General features: G+C 51.0%; 1 protein-coding gene across 1 annotated transcript in view; it reads left to right on the plus strand.

Annotated features, from left to right (window-relative positions):
- Positions 1-7,561: 7,561 nt before the first annotated feature.
- The window catches only part of ACKR3 (atypical chemokine receptor 3), a 12,343-nt gene continuing 2,878 nt past the window's right edge, over positions 7,562-17,026 (plus strand). The window contains exon 1 of the mRNA XM_010862045.1: positions 7,562-7,668. The gene's annotated coding sequence lies outside the window, so the exon portion shown is untranslated. The remainder of the gene's footprint in view (positions 7,669-17,026) is intronic.

A 17,026-nucleotide genomic window follows, 5' to 3' on the forward strand; every position in this document is an offset into this window, starting at 1 on the left:
GCAAAAGTATTTGGCCACCTGATTCGTTGGAAAAGACCCTGATTCTGGGAAAAAGACTGAAGGCAGAAGGAGAAGGGGACAACAGAGGATGAGATGGTTGGATGGCATCACCGAGTCAATGGACATGAGTTTGAGTAAGCTCTGGGAGTTGGTGATGGACAGGGAAGCATGGCGTGGTGCAGTCTATGGGGTCACAAAGAGTCGGACACGACTGAGAGATTGAACCGAACTGAACTGATTGGACTGTACATGTGTGTCTATTTTTGGACTATTTTGTCTATCTATTAATATTTGTCTATCATGTGAATACCATACCAGATTGATCCTATATCTTTACATTAGGCCATAAAATCACAAAGTGTAAGTTCTCCAACATTCTTTCAAGTTAGTTTTAAATATTTTTAGGTCTTTTCAATTACCATTAAAATATAAAAATCAACCTGTTAATTCTGCCAAAGAATATTCTGGGATTTTGATTAGGACTGCATTGTGTTCACACACAAATTTAGGAAGAATTCATGTATTAACATGTATTGAGTCTCCCAATCCATGAACATGCTTTACCTCCTCATTCATTTTTGAGGAGAGCATAGCAACCCACTCCAGTATTCTTGGCTGGAGAATCCCATGGACAGGGGGGCCTGGCAGGCTCCATTCCCTTTGGTTTCATTTAATTTCTTTCATGGCTGTTTAGTTCTCGAATTTGTTTTGTAGATTCATCAGGATTTTTTCTATGTAAATAATCATGTCAACTGCCAATAAAAGAAGTTTTACATGTTTTTTCCAATGGCAGCCCACTCCGGTACTCTTGCTTGGAAAATCCCGTGGAAGCAGAAGCCTGGTAGGCTACAGTCCATGGGGTCGAAAATAGTCAGACATGACGGAGCAACTTCACTTTCACTTTCTTTCCAATCCATTGCCTTTATTTCTTTTTTTCCTTATTGAGACTAGCTCAGAAACCAGTACAATATTGAAAGGAGATGGTAAAAGTGGGTATCTTTGCTTGTTTTTAATTTTAGATGTAGTTAAGGTATTCAATTTTTTAGCGTTACGTATGATGTTAACTAAGTATTCATACATGCCCTATATCAAGTGTATACATTGGTTATATCAAACTAAGAAATTAAATCTAATCAAGATTATTTCATTTCCAGATTGCTGAAAGTTATCATGAATTGGTTTTAAAGGTTTTCAAATGCTTTTTTATTTAGTGAATTCTATTAATTTTGAAATGTTTAACTGGCCTTGTATTTCAAGAATAAACCCCACTTAATCATGATATATTATACTGTGGTATTTGATTTGCTTTTTAAAAGATTTTTATGTCTATGTTCGTGAGGGATATAGGCTTGCAAGATCCTTTTTGGCTAATGTCTGGTCATTTCTAGTTTGAGTTCTTATAAATAGTCCTCTTATAAACATTCTGGCTTTTTTTTTTTTTTTGCTGCAATATAACACCTTTAAGTTGTGTATTTATGTTGCAGTGGAACTTCTGGGTCATAGGGTATACGTATGTTTAATTTTAGCAAATCCCGCCAAAGTGGTTGTGGTATTTTGCACCTCCACCATCCGGGTAGAGTGTGTCACTGGATGTGTGTGCTGTGAGCTACTTTCTGCTAGCCTGCAAAGGGTCAGGTCCAGAAATTGAGAGTGAGCATTTAGAAACTTCTAGAAATGTGCCAGTGGCACACGCATCCACAGCTGGCAGCCTTGTGTGACAGTGCAGACTGACACTGCAGATGGCACAGCTGCCTGAGGGGCCCCAGGCAGGGACTTCTGTCCCGGTGCTTCTCGGTGGACCACGTTCTGGTTTGCAATGCACGGGAGCCTACAAAGGATGCTGGTCTTCACCGCACAGAGTTTGAGAAGCAGGGGTGTGGGAAAATTCTGGCGGTTCCACAGCCTTTGGTAACACTCAGTCATCTCATTTTATTCTTTCTGATGGGGGTCCAGTTGTCTGGCCCCGTTATTTTAGTTTGTATTTTCCCTATGACTAAGGAAGTTGTACACTTTCTGTTATGTGTTTAGGTCATCTGGAGATCCCTCTGTGTGAAGTATCTACCTGTTCACATTTTTTGCCCACTTGCAAGGTGTATATTTTTTCAGTTGAAGTATTGTTGTCATTCAGTCGTTCAGTCATGTCCGACTCTTTGCGATCCCATGGACTGCAGCACACCAGGCTTCCCTGTCCTTCACCATCTCCTGCAGCTTGCTCAAACTCATGTTGATCAATTTGGTGAAGCCATCCAGCCATCTCATCCTCTGTCACCCCCTTCTCATCCTGCCTTCAATCCTTCCCAGCATCGGGGTCTTTCCCAATGATTTGGCTCTTCAAATCAGGTGGCCCAAATATTGGAGCTTCAGTTTCAGCATCAGTCCTTCTAATGAATATTCAGGATTAATTTCCTTTAGGGTTGACTGGTTTGATCTCCTTGCAGTCCAAGGGAATCTCAAGAGTCTTGAGAATTGAAATATAGTTGATTTCTAATATCACGTTTGTTTAAGGTATGCAGCACAGCAATTTACACACACACACACACATATTCTTTTTCAGATTCTTGTCCCTTATAGGTCATTACAAAATACTGAGTATGGTTCCCTGTGCTATACAGTGGTCTCTGTGGGTTATCTATCTCATATATAGTAATGTCTATATGCTAATCTCAAGCTCCTGGTTCAATGTTAATGTTTTAGGTTTCGCCAAAACCCTGAACCTGGACTCTTTCCTAAACCCCACCCCCGACTTCTACGAGGGAGAAGATGAGCAAAATAGGAGGAGAGCAAAACCCTGATTTGAAAGTGAGATTTGTCTGAGTTTATTCAGGTCATATTTATGAGCACTCAGCATGAGCCAAGCGTCGAGTGTGCCCACAAGGACACAGCACTGAAACAGAACAGGCACATTCTTGCTCTGCAGGAATTTACACTCGAGCGGGTAGAAGACAAGCACAAAATGATGACTTTGGATTGTGAGTAAGTGTTACGAAGAAAGCAAAATAATGAAGAGAGTAACTGGGATGGAGGGATTCTTTGGCTAGAGTGGAGAAAGTGTTTCTAAAGCAATTGTATTTAAGCCTGGAACAGGATAATGAGAAGAAGGCCGCCATATAACAATGACTAGAAATAGCATTCCAAGAACAGAAAACATCGGGGGCAAAGGTCCTGAGGTGGAAACAAGCTGGTCCAGGTCTTGATTAAAGACTATTCTCCTATGTGGGTCAAATCTGATAAGTTATATGCCCCACAGGCCAAGTGTAGTGGATGCTGGTGGTATTCCCCCAGGTCCCCTTGACCCCTTCTAGTTCTGTGTACCCCCTTGGCACCCTTAATGTGGGTTTACTGCCCAGGCTTGAGACTGGGTGAATCTATGAGAGGCTGACCTCGATTTCCTAGAGCAGCTTTGCCCACACAGGTTGAGAACGGGAAGTATCTGTGGTTATATTCCCCGACCCATCACCCAGCAGTCCAGATCCACTGGCTGAAGGATACAGGACAGGAAAACTAGCTTCCTTGCCTGGGGTTGGCACAAATTAGGGTGCAATTTAGGCTTCAGAGAGACATCAGGGATCAGGCTACAGGTGAGAGACAGGTCAGAAATGGTATCTCTGGTTAGCTTTCCCCCTGCACTCGCCGGCTTCTTCTGGCAGCACTTCCTTAATACATCAGTGCCCCCTGAATTCTCACCCAAGAGCCTGCTTTTAGAACCCTGATACACGTTTTACATTTAAGAGTATGTGTTTCTGTGCTGGAAAGCTAGGCAAACCAGGTTGAATCTCCCTCTTTTTCACAGGCAGTGACCTGCCCCGGGGCAGGCTGCCCACTCCCTCTGGGCCTTAGTTTCCTCCGTTACAAAAGCAGGACAAAAACAGACACTTTAGGTTAAGGGCTGCTGTGACTGTTAACTGAAAGAATGCAACGCTTAGCACAGAGACTGGCAAAAGTCACACATGCACAGCTGTTATTGCACAAAGTTTAGGGAAGAGTTCATAAAATGTTGCAAGGCTTTAGTTTTATATCTTCAAGGGTGTTCTGTGTCACCAGAATTTGGCCAGGGCCAGGGGATGAGGCGGGAGAGAAATAGCCTTTCTGGGACCTACAAGGTGCCTCCAACTTTTTCATTTAAGCCTGAGAGTGAAAGTGAAAGTCGCTCAGTTGTGACTTTTTGTGACTATTTGTGACCCCATGGGCTATACAGTCCATGGAATCCTCGAGGCCAAGAATACTGGAGTGGGTAGCTTAACCCTTCTCTGGTGGGTCTTCCCAACCCAGGAATTGAACAGGGGTCTCCCGCATCGCAGGCAGACTCTTTACTGGCTGAGCTACCAAGGAAACCCTAAGCCTGAGATGTACCTGCCAAGAATAGAAGGTTCTGTTATAATCACTTTAAAGACAGGAACCTAAGCGTCCAAGGACATAAGATGCCTAAGGAGACATGGTGTGCAAGGCAGGCTCTAAATTAGACCCATCGGACCCCAGCCCAGCCTGGGACCTCCATCCCCTTGAGGGCAGGGCTCTGTCTTCCCTTCCAGGTCCTCTCACCACGCCAGGCATCGGCATCTGTGGTTCGGGGTGGTGGGATGTCCAGTCCTGGCTGAGATGACTTCCGCCAGGCCAAGCCTCTGGCTGGTTCCAGGAATCCATAACACCTGGTGTGATGTGCTGAGGTTGCAAGGAAGCCCCCCCCGGGGCTGGGTTAGTCTTCGGCCTTCGGGCAACGGTGCGGGGGAGCCTCTGTGGGCCACGTATGCAGTCATCAGAGACCACCCTCTCTCCATCCTACTGTGCCTCCTGAAGCTCCCACCCTGCCCGCCATCAGAGACCACCCTCTCTCCATCCCACTGTGCCCCCCTAAGCCCTCACCCTGCCCGCCATCAGAGACCACCATCTCTCCATCCTAACTGTGCCCCCCGAAGCCCCCACCCTGCCTGCCATCAGAGACCACCATCTCTCCATCCTAACTGTGCCCCTCGAAGCTCCCACCCTGCCCACCATCAGAGACCACCATCTCTCCATCCTAACTGTGCCCCCCTGAAGCCCCTACCCTGCCTGCCATAGCTCTGGCCCTCCAGGATCCCTCTGAAAAGGAGCTGGGGTTTCGAGGCAGGAGGTTAATGGGGCCACATCCACAGGCAAATCAGAGCCCAGTGGGGACAGCTGCTCTATGGGGGTCTAAAATCCCAGGTGCAGATTATAGACAGGGAAAAAGAGGGGCTTGGCTGAACACCCCTTCACGGCGCCACTGAATGAGTAGTCAGGGCTAGGAACGGGTCAAGGAACTATGAGTTCTGGACAACCCTAGGCACAGAGACCCATTCCTGCTTCTCGGAGTTTCCCATGGGGCTAATCAAACCCATTCTTCCCCAACTAACCCCTCCGTTAGAAACGCAATCCTCCCAACAGCAGGGCAGACTTCCAAACGTTCCAAGAGACATTTTGGGTCCCAGGGGGATGGATTCCTGTTCCCTTGCAAAACCTGGCTTACTTACCCTCTCAAATCCCCCAGGACTGGGCTCTCCGAGAGGACTGGGGGTGGGAACAGCCAGGGGAGTACTCGGACCCGGGAGGGTGGTGGGCGGGTGCACGCAGCTCTTGCACGAACTGAACCAGTACCAGGATCCCTGCGCCCTTCGCCCTCCTCTGGATGCTGAGCCCTCTTGGGCCCCACAGCATCTGACCTGAAGTGGGTTCTTTTTTTTTCTTTTAACATCTAGTTTGTGTTTTCCTTCCTCTGCTTTAGGGACTGCATCCTGTCGCACTGGTTTTTCTGCGAGGAGGCTTGCTTTCTTCGCACTGGTTTTTCTGCGAGGAGGCTTGCTTTCTTTTCAACACAGCACGCCTAATTGAGAGCAGATTCAAACCCATCCTGCCTTTTGCTCTGGCCCCTGGAACCTGCCAAAGGAGAATCGTGTTCACTGAGGGACAGATCAAGTTCATAGACATAGAAGGTCAGCCTGTGCGTCGCTGTCTGGAGGAGGGCAGCTCTGTCCTGGCTGCCGCCGCGGGCATTTGTCAGGCTCAGACGCAGGGTCACTGCCGGGAGAAAACAGGTCCAGGAAAGTCCTGAGCGTGTACTTACAGACTCCCCCAAATCCTGCGTGTGTGCATCCTGGCGGCCTGGGTTTTACTTCACAGTCACTTTCACTGTGGGAGCTTGGAGATGGGGCTTCTGGTGCCCAAGAGACAGGGCAGGAAGAAGGTCCGTGCCAGTGGTTAAGGACAGCGACCCGATGAGCCGGGACAGGGTGGGCAAACCCCCTCTGAGAGCCTCCCGGAGCAGGTGTGCTCTTAGCTCGTATTTTGCAGTGATTTCACTGCGCTGGTGAAGTTTCATCTAAACAAAATATTTCTTTTGTTGAGGGCTTTCTGCAACACGGAGGCCTTCTGGCTGCCCAAGAGTTTGACCTCCCTTCTCCAGACTCGGCATTTCGCTGTCTGCTGGTATTTTTAGTAGAAGCATAAAAAGAATCTCAGAAGGTTTGGGCTGGGGAGAAGGGAGAGGAGGACTGGGTGCCTGCTTACAGTGACTTGAGCCATGGAACTAACGCCAAGAGGCAGAAAGCAAAACAGAAGCCGCAGAACAGCAGTTACTCTGGGGGAAAGCTCAGTAAGCATGGTTTTAAAAGTGAAAGTTCAGGTCCTTGTCTTACCCTTGATTAATCTAAATAGGGCAGTAGAGGTGATTATTATGTGAAGCACATTTTTAGGTCTAATTCCCCCATGGACAGAACTTCAGCCACCCACTTCTAGGTAAGAATGTATATGTCAATAATAAAAATAAATATTTGCTAAATTAACCTCTGAACAGGACATTATCAAAAGACATGTCTGATACCTCTAGTGTGTGTCTGGCACTAGGTAGGTGGTTCAGAACGTTATTTTCACCAGACTTTCAAGATTTACAAATAAAAGAATCTAAATAAAATCTATTACAAATGTTCCGTCCCCTCCTTTGGGGGTAGTATGATGTGGTACAGATTCATTGCTCCCCTTCCAAAACTGTTGCTTCTGTTTTGGAGGAATTAACAAAGACAACCCAGGCTTAATAAATCAACACCGAAGTTCAGAAGTTCAGAGCAATTTGTCTTGGGAACAAAGTCTTCCCTAGAGCTAAGAGGCATTCAAAGGAATTCTTCTTGTTAATGGGATTATTAAAGATATCCCTGAGACCCAGATAAATATTTGATGATTTGGCAAAGTGCTGGGGTTTCTTTGCCGATGTTTCTTCTGCTGACGCATCTCCCCCCTCCACCTGGGGTCTGGATCTTGTAGCTTCATTAGACTCTGCAAATGAAGGCAGGCTGGGATTTCCCCAGAGTATGCTTGTGTGCGAGAGTTTGGCCGGAAACCACAGATCGGGGTTTACAAGAGGGGTGAGGGTGCGCGCGCGCGTGCAAGTGTGTGCGTGCATGTAAGCATGTGTGTGTGCGCGCGCGCGCGCACGGAGGGTGGATGGTCGGGGCGGAGGGATGGAGGGGGAGGGGGGCGGCCCGGGAAGGGAAGCAGCAGATGCCGGTTACAAAGCTGCCATCTAGAGGCCGCCCGCCCGCAGTGTATATAACGCGAGTCTGCAGCCCCAGAAAGCTCACACTTGTGCAAACTGCTCAGCCCTAAGGCACCGAGCGCCTGAACCCAGAAGGCGAGCCGGAGCCGGAGGAGCCCAGCCGCCAGGTAAGGAAACGCTGCTGGGTCCGCAGGGCGTGCGGACGGCGGGCAGGGGTCTGCTCTTAAGCGCAGTGGTCTTTTTCCAGAGCTCTTCTTTCTAATAAGCTCTGATGGGTGCTGGCGAGTCCGCAGGTCTGGTTTCCGAAAGCCCAGGCGGCGTGCTGCCTTGCGAAGTGCGGCTGCTAACTCGGGGCTTCCCGTGGGCTGCAGAAAGTCAACAAGGGCTGTTTTCTGAAGTGGAAGGCGCTCTCTGTGTGTGTCTGTTGGACTGAGGAATCTAAGGTTCATCTGCAAGCAGACTGTCCATCCCTCTTGCTCAAAGTTGGCATCGGGGTCAGCTTAGCGCCGCTGCCTACCTGTTTTCTCTTCTGTCTCTCCACTGGGGAAACAGCTGGCACCAAACGTGTAATTCCAGAAAGATGTGCCCCTTACGAAGAGGCGTCCTCCAGCGGAGAAGAAAACTGGGCTGAGAGTCTTTGTGGGTCCAGAATGGGTTTGAATTCACTGCTCTGGAAGATTACCAGAGCCTGTAAATCCGGAAGCTATAAGAGTGAATGTTAAATACAGCCCGGCCCTCTTGTCTCTCCACTGCATCCTTCTTAATCTGACTATTTGCTGTTCGCTCAGAAGGTGTTAAATCTGACTTCAGTTGGGAAAAAAAAAAAAGGCACACACAAGTCTAGGATTTTGCACTGTGATTGTACTCTTGAAGTAAAAAACATGAATTTTGTTCGATTTTGTTCGCCTGCATAAAGATCTGAGGAGTGACTCAAAACTCTGCAGTGAGGTCAGGCTTGGGTGGTTAGCCAAGACTTGGAAGTTCCAGGGAGAATGAGAAGTTGTAAAAGTCAGACTGCCTGTCTCCCTTTTTCTTTCTCTCTCTGTCTCTCTTTCTTTCTTTCAATTCATTTGCTCACACCAGGATCATTACGTTTTCCAGACGTAGAAGGGCCCCCCCTCCAAATGGTTTACAGCCCTTTGAAGGTATTTGATGCCCTGACATCTCCTGAAACATTCATTCTGCAGAGTCTCAATGTGGTAACTTTTTCTTTTCTCTTTAAACGGGCAGATGCTGCCTTTGTGTGGCTTTATTTATTCCAGGGAAATGCGGAGATCAAATAGCCTCTCCGAGAAAGGCAAGTGGAGGCGGCTGGTGTCTGCGCTTCACTTTCCATAGATTTTAAATGGATAAACTGCTTGCCCTTCTTTCATCAGCCCTTGAGCTTCCCCAGATGCAGAGCCTTTTTCTAAAGCAGAGTTGCACATGGGGAGCTCTAGCTTGGAAACAATTTGCTCTTTTTTCCCCCAGTCTCTGCCATAAACACTCCAGTGTGCACCAACTGTGGAGCTCCATGCCCCAAGCTCCTGGAGATGGGGGTGGGGGAGGAGGGTTGCTCGGGATTTGGGTGGAAAAGCAAAAGAAAATTGAGACTTGCTGCTGTGTTTTGCTGCTCATCTGATTTTTTAAAGGGATGTGCATTGCAGTTGTCATTTTTTAAAAGTTCTGGAAGGTACAGTGCAGGGAGCATGCAGATGCTTAACTGAGTCAGGACTTCCGAGGTTATCCCATATTAGCAGCCAGTCTTGAGAGATTGGAGAAGGTATTATGGTTTCTAATCAGGTCCAGAACAGGCAAAGTATAGTCTTTCTGGATGGAAAAAAAAAACCCAAAACAAAAAAAACCTACTTAATCAGGAACAGTGGCTTTTTGTCTGATCACTCCAGGCAAAGAGAGAGGCTCGTGTTTTCCAGGAGACACCAGGGAAATTGGTTACTCAAACCTGAGACTGAAAGAGAGTCATTCTGTGAACCCTAAGGGTAACCAGGAGAAGGAAAAAACCTTAAAGGTTTTAGGACTTGAGATGGTTCTCAGTGGTTCTGCAGAACACGAGTGGAATTCCGGGCTAGAAAGTATTTGTATTTTTCATCCAGGCAACCACGGAACTTGGATTTTATTCAGGGACAGAAATAGTTTTAGAAGGGCTTCCAGACAAATTGCATGTGTGTAGGTGGGAATTTGTGTGTCATGTCAAGTGTTTTTAAAGTCCAGGAAATTATGGCTCTGGGAGACATATGTTTTATTAAAGTGAAAGCAAGCAGAAAAAAGGGAAAGAATGAGAAAAAAGGGGGCAGTCCTCTGATTGTGAATACTTAATGGTTTGCTGCTGGAATCTTTGATCCTTTGGTTACACAAGAATCGACTCAGCTTAGAACTGGAAAAAATGTCGTTGCTTGGTTCTTCAAGTGATGAGAGAGTTGCGTGTTTTCATAGTGAAAATTTTGCGGAGCCCTAAGCAGATGTGGAAGCTGACTCTGCTTTTTTGTTCCGAGGTGGAGGGGCTGAGACCGCCTTGGGTGGTGCCCACGGGCAGGGGACAGATAAAGGGGGCAGGGCCAGCCACATGGCTAACACCTCCCAGTTCTCTTACGGTCCAGGAAACCTCTGTCACGTCTGCTCCTAGTTTTAAGTCTAAGATGGGAACCCCACTGTGTGTAGCCCAGGGTTTGGGGTTGTCCTAGGCTGGCTAACCCCCCACCGCTCATCCTGCTTCTAAGCTGGGTGGGAATTAGGGCTCTGGTTACACCCGCCAGCCCAGAGGGCAGCCTTTGTGCCGTGGGAACCTCTGGGTCTGCCTTCCTGGGTCCTGTGCCGCTTCCCAGTCGGGCCGCTGAGCACAATAGAACAGATCAGGTTTCTGGACATGGGGTTCGTTCTCTTTCCCCCAGTTCTCCCCGTGTATCAATGCGAAGTGTCTGAGGACTCTGGAAATTGATGGCCTCTATCTGGATTAGGGTTTGGATTTCTCTCTCTCTCTCTCAAACGACTCAGAGCAGTGCTTTCCTTGTGAAAAATAACAGCAGCCAGGATGGCATTGTTCTGTTTGTTTGACATGGGGTGGGGGGAGACAGACTGCCCCCCTGCCCCAGCTCTGCTCGCAGTCCTAGCAGCTGGCCTCCCAAGCCTGGGCCAAAACTCTCCTGGACGTTCCCATAGATTTACTGCAGGATTGGTACGAAATGAACAAACCCCAGAGCTGCGCAGTTTCCTAAGGACTTTTAGCACGGGTGCTCTGGGTCAGTCCAGAGGGATGGGGTGGGGAGGGGGATGGCGGCACACATGTATACCCGTGGCCGATTCATGTCGATGTTTGGCAAAAACACCACAATATTGTGATTAGCCTCCAGTTAAAATTAATTAATTTGAAAAAAAGAAAGGAATGGTGCAGGTCTTCCGTATATAAATTGCGCTCCTGGAGTGGAAAGGGCTGGGCTTTCGCAGGCGACCTGCTTCTGCGTCCCCCTGGAGAGTCCCTGGGGTGTGGGGAGGGTGAACAGAGCTGGTTTCAGCCACACCCTTGAGTTTCTGGTCCTGCTGCCTGTCTGGCCTCAGTTTCCAGGTGCCCAGCGGTGCGGTTAGCTAGGCTGGGTGATCGTGTTGGGACAACACTGAGCTGCTCCGTGAAATTCCACCCTGGGAGGACATGAGTTGAGCCCCAATTGCAGAAAAGCCAGTGAAAAATGTCGCCTGCGGGCACAGATCCTGGAGAGCCCAGGGTCCCCTCGGCGTCCAAGTCGGTGCCCTGGGTGGCCCGGCCCATGTCACCTTCTCTGCACTGCACCCAGGCCTGACAAGCACCTGGCTTCCCCTGCAGGCCTGCTGCCTCCTCCCTCAAAAGCCTTTTCTGCCCCAAAGCCAGGCCCTTGCTCAAGACCGTGGTGGCTCTCGCACGGACAGGCTCAGCCAGGTTCGGTGACCCTCCGGTAGCACATCCCTGGCCACCCCAGCACCCACTTTCCTCTGGGGGGTCCCCATTGGTCACTGGAGCGGAAGTCCCTCTCCACGCTCCAGCGATGTCCACGCTGCTTTCCCGACCTTCTCGGTTAGCTGGCGGGTCCCCAGGGGTGGGTGGGGAGTGATGATTCTGGTCTGTTATTGCCCCAGAGCAGTGCTTCTCACAGAAGGGGCTCCACAAACATTGGCAGGCATAGAAACGGGTGAGACTTAGCTCAAGGGAGGCTTCCGGAATAGTCTCCTCGGGGCTCCTGTTTCCATTGATAATCTCATATTTCTGGTCTCGGGAGCTTGATTCACTGTTGATTCATTGATTATGAATTCATTGAACACGTGCTTTGTCCAGGCGCCATTGCTGGCTGCCCTGTACACAGGCAGTAAGACGTCGTGGGGTGGGGCTTGAGCAGGAAGGAGGGGGACCAGGGAACAGCCCAGCGAAAAAGAGTGGAGGTATACGGCCTGGCTGGGAGGAGGTGGGAGTAACAGAGGGCATAAATGGGGAGATGGGGGCCTGCCTGGCTGGCCGGGAAGGGCGTTCCAGGTCTGTGACTGGAAACTGCTCACATGCTGAAGGCAGTGTTGGGGAACTCCGGTTGGGTACCTGAATGTGGGGCCGTCCGTGTCCTGCAGCGGGTGACTGTGGTCCAGGGGAAGGACATGTTCCTTGCAGGCCAAAGCACCAGCCCATGGAGACCCTGAACTTGGAGATGTCTCGTTCTGGCTTTGCCCTCAGCTTGCCGGGTGAGCGCAGGGAGACCACTGGGGGCAGCTGAATTTGTCAGGCCGCTTGGAGCTGTGCTGTGGTCGCCAAGGAACCTTGATTGATGAATAATAAGCCCGAGAGACGAGGGGACATCTCCCTTCCAGCAAATGGGGATGTGAGTGGTAGATGAGTCTCTTACAGATGCCAGTGTGGGGTTAGGGGGTGGGGGTGACGAGGTGGACAGACGCTGGTTCTCCATCCTCCAGGCCATAGGAAAATCTACTTCCTGTCCTGGTGGCAGTGTGATGCTCTCTGGGTGCAGATGTTGGACCCAGAATCTACAGGAAGTGATCCCTATAGAGGGAGCTTGGTGAGAGAAACCAGTACCCATTGGGAAAAGGGGAACGAAAAAAAAGTGATGCTGATTACTACTTTGTTTTCAGCGGGGTCCCTCTGGTCTAGAAAAAATGGACCACGAACCACCATTGTTCTGTGGGATGTTCGTGCCTCTAGTAAAATTTCCATAACTCTTGATGCCAAGTTTCAGATCACAGAGAAGTGTGTGAGGTGAAAGCCACAATCCCTCCTTTGTCCTCTTATCCCACACTTCCAGCCCAGTTTTGTATTCACTGCAGATCTTTCCCCACGCTTTTACGCACACATGAGTGTGCACCCAGTCACTTCAGTCATGTCCGACTCTTTGTGACCCCATGGACCGTAGCCGGCCAGGCTCCTCTCTCCATGGGATTCTCCAGGCAAGAACACTGGGGTGAGTTGCCGTGCCGTCCTCCAGGGGGTCTTCCTGACTTAGGGACTGAACCCGCATCTCTTGCGTCTCCTGCCTTGGCGGGCAGGTTCTTTACCGCTAGTGCAACCTGGGAAGCCTCTTATGCACATACATGTACCTATCAAAATGCACATAATTCTTGTGTTTTGGCCATGTATATATGTGTAACTTTCCATGTTCATAAAAGCATCCCCTCTTTCTTTATACAGCTGTATTATATTCCAGATAGTGGTTTGCGGTCCTTTATGGATCGACATTTATGTTGTCACCAATTTTTTTTGCCGGTGTATAAATAGTGCTTCAATAAACATCCTTGCATCTTGGGAATATTTATTTTGAGAAGAGAATGTGTGAACTTGTGAGATCAAAGAACAGGAGGAATCTTTTATCCCAAGCCCGGTTGCTTTCCTTCCATGAGAAATCTTTACGCAGATGTTATTAACCTGTGTCAGAAGTCGTCTCTCATTCTCCCGCCCTCCCTGGTTGGGGCTCTGAACCCCAAGGGACGCAGGTGGTGGACAGGTGTGACTGTCACCCAGAGGTCCCTCCTGAGCTCTGGCCCAAGCCGACAGGAACGGAACTGCTGGCTTATTGCAGCAGAGGGGGTCTGGTCCACGTGGATTGGGTTCAGGCCCTGGGATCCTCAGCCTCACCACAGCCCTTCCTGCCATCACAGACCGGCCACATGGCCTGGAGATGTCACCGTGTATACGAGGATCTCGGCCCATGCTTCCCAGTTGGCATAGGCAGTAGGCCCTCCAGTTGCATGGGATGACCCCTCGCTTTTCCTGGGGGCAAGTGGAGACTCTGGTGAAGGGTCTCGGGGGGTTGATGGGATGTCCCTCTCACCCCTGCCTCCCTCAAGTTTGCCGGGCCTTGGGGAGCCAGGGGTCTGGGTAGACGTTCTGCAGTTGCTGGATCACATCTTTGTTCAGGTCAGGGTCTTGAGAGCATCACCTGTTAAATCTAAGACAGTGACTTCGGAAGTTTGTTGTCTTAGGCGCAGGGACCACCCACGATTAGCCTCGGGCCTCCTGGACACACGCTCAGAGGCCCACCGACTGCATTCGACGTGACCTGGCAGATGTCTTTATACGATACTATTCTCTTTTTCTGGAAAGAGCCCTTGTTTGTTTCCAAAACAGAACAGGTGAAAAATGACAGGTGACGTGGGCTGCGCTCTCCTGCAGCATTTTCCCCCCTCTTTGGCTCCCCTTTTAGATCTGCGGGAGGCTGGATTGCTGCACTCCTTGCGTGCACACCTCCTCTCTTGCGGCCTCTCTTACTTCTCTGGACCCCTGGAGCCTCTGCCCTGGGAGGGGAGGGGCCAGTAGGCTCCCTGGTAGAAGGCCGGTGGGCACGGCGCAGGCCTCTGGCTCATCTCCTGGGCTGGTAGCTGGTCAGTAATCACTGACCAATCACCACCAATCGGTGGTGGATGATCGGTGGACCAGCTGGCTTTCAAGCTCCAGCATGGCGCCCCCCAAGCCTCTGCTGTACCCCCAGCCCCTCCTGGAAGGTTCCCCACACTGCCCAAGAGGAAACAGAGAGGACTGTGGGGGAGGGGGGGCGGTGGACCGACTCTTAAGTCACCTTCTGGTCCCAGAGGACCAGTGATCATTAAGTCGGGTTTTCATTGTCCAGAGGCCAGAAACCTAAGGACCCGATGGGGTCCCTGAGCCCTTCCCTACCTTGGCTGCGGCGCAGGGGACACCGAGGGCCGGCCCAGGCCCAGAGGTGTGAGTGTGGACGGTCTGCTGTGCGGGAGATGTGGGCCCTGGAGGGACACAGACTCCTGGTGATTCCTGTAGGCCTCCTGTGCCCGTGGGCCCCTCCGTCCACACTGAGCCATGCCCCTCCACCTGGGTGCTGGGGGGTACGGCATGTCCAGTTAGCGGGATGACTCCTTGGGGGGAAGACAGAGGTGGGGGCGTAGCATCTCAGTCAGGCTTCCTTTTTCTCCAGCCCCCGTGCACGGCGCAGACCCCAGGGATTCTGGCTGCATCTGTGGAGGCCTCTAGTAGGGCTGTGCCAGGGCGGGCAGAGGAAAGGACCCTCAGCCAGGGCCCAGCCCCACTCTGCCCGCCTCTGTGGGGCAGCAGCTCGTCCTCCGGCTGAGTTCTGCAGGGACCCGGGTCAGATGAGGTCATGGGCTGAAAGTGCTTTATAAGCTAAAGTGAAAGTGTTAGTCGCTCAGTCACACCGACTCTGCAACCCCACGGGCTGTAGCCCGCCAGGCTCCTCTGTCTGTGGGATTTTCCAGGCGAGAATACCGGAGTTGGGTTGCCATTTCTTCCTCCAGGGGATCTTCCTGACTCAAGGATTGAACCCTTGTCTCTTCTGTTTCCTGCGCTGGCAGGCTTCCTTACCACTCGTGCAGCCTTTACCACTAGGCCTTAGGGAAGCCCATGCCATGCTGCAAGTGTGTTTCATGGATCACAGCCTGGTCGTGGCGAAGGGGCTTGTGTTACTCAGTGAAGCTATGAGCCGCGAGTCCATCACCCCAGATGGACGGGTCCCAGTGAAGAGTTCTGACAAAACGTGGTCCACTGGAGAAGGGAAGGGCAGACCGCTCCAGTATTCTTGCTGTGAGAACCCCATCAACAGTATGAAAAGACAAGAAAATATGACACCAGAAGGTTGGAACCCCCCCCAGGTTGGAAGGTGTCTTGTATGCTTCTCCCAAAAGAGCAGAGCGCAATTACTAACAGCTCCAGAAAGAATGAGGTGGCTGGGCCAAATAGGAAACGACGCTCAGCTGTGGATGTGTTTCATTTTAAGGAGATGGGGAAAAACGGGGTCACACCTTACAGCCATACAGGAGAGTCAAGCCCAAATCCTCCCCTCCCTCTCTCCTGAAGGCGAGGGTGCAGCGGGCACCATCAGTTCCTGGCTGCTTAGCAGCCCAGGGTGGTGGGAGGGTCAGGAGCACCTTGAAGGCAGGATCTGGAGGTGGCTGCCCACCGCGAGGGCTGTCCAGGCCTGGTCTCTCACAGGCATGCACTGTGCGTCCATGTCCGCTTGGGGTCCTCCAGCTGCATCTTCCACAGTCTCTTAGGAGGATGAGTTTATTTGTCCTAACTTGACCTTGGGCTTCCCTGATGGCTCAGCTGGCAAAGAATCCACCTGCAATACGGGAGACCTGGGTTCGATCCCTGGGTTGGGAAGATCCCCTGGAGAAGGAAAAGGCCACCCACTCCAGTATCCTGGCCTGGAGAATCCCCTGGACTGTGTAGTCCATGGGGTCGCGAAGCGTCGGACACGACTGAGTGACCTTCACTTCATTTCACTTCAACTTGACCTTGCTGATTTTCCGTGTGTGCCCTCTGGTCAGGTTTTGCCTGACCGAGTCGGTGGTCCCAGGGCCTGAGTGTCCTCTGGTGATGGGGGAGGCTCTGAGGACCACCAGGTTTCCTGGCCTCGGGCCCCGTGGCTCCACCACCTCCTTCTCAGAGGTCCAGCTGTGTCCAGCAGCAGCAGGGGATGCTGAGGCCCGGTCAGGTCACTGGAAGGGAACCAGCGGCCACTTGCTGCTCACAGAGGCGAACAGACAGCAACTGAGGGCCATCTCCATACCTGTGGTCCTAGGGCAGGTCCTCAGCTGTGAGTCTGGAGGCTGAGGTGGCCTTGGGCGGCAGCAGGTGGATGGCCTCACTTCTTGGGCGTCTGCTTGTTTCCCCTGGAGGTAAAGGCATCAGCTCGCTGTCTGCAGGTAGCTCCTGCCTTTCCCCCCTCTCAGGGCGGGACATTGACCACTTAGCCACTTGGTCAGTTTTGAATGTGGAGCAAGAAGTAAGCGAGTCCGTGCTTTTTGATAGGTCAAGAGAGGGGATGGATGTGGTTTTGAGTTTCTGTCCGTTAGATTCTGTCCTCAGCCCTTGAGTTCTTAGCCCTGGGAGATGGGGGCTGGTGCGCTGAGAAAGCAGTGGCAGATGACGGATTAACTAGACTCACATGAAACGCTAATGAGGCAGGAGCCCGAATCCCAGCCCAGGACGGTCTGGTCACCAGAGGGGTGCTCTCCCAGCTGGGTCTCTGTGGACTGTTAGCCCGGCCACTGGGCCCTGACTCAGGGACCATC

Source organism: Bison bison, unplaced genomic scaffold (assembly GCF_000754665.1).
Source record: "Bison bison bison isolate TAMUID 2011002044 unplaced genomic scaffold, Bison_UMD1.0 scf7180017864475, whole genome shotgun sequence".
In the NCBI taxonomy this organism is placed as follows: Eukaryota; Metazoa; Chordata; class Mammalia; order Artiodactyla; family Bovidae; genus Bison; species Bison bison.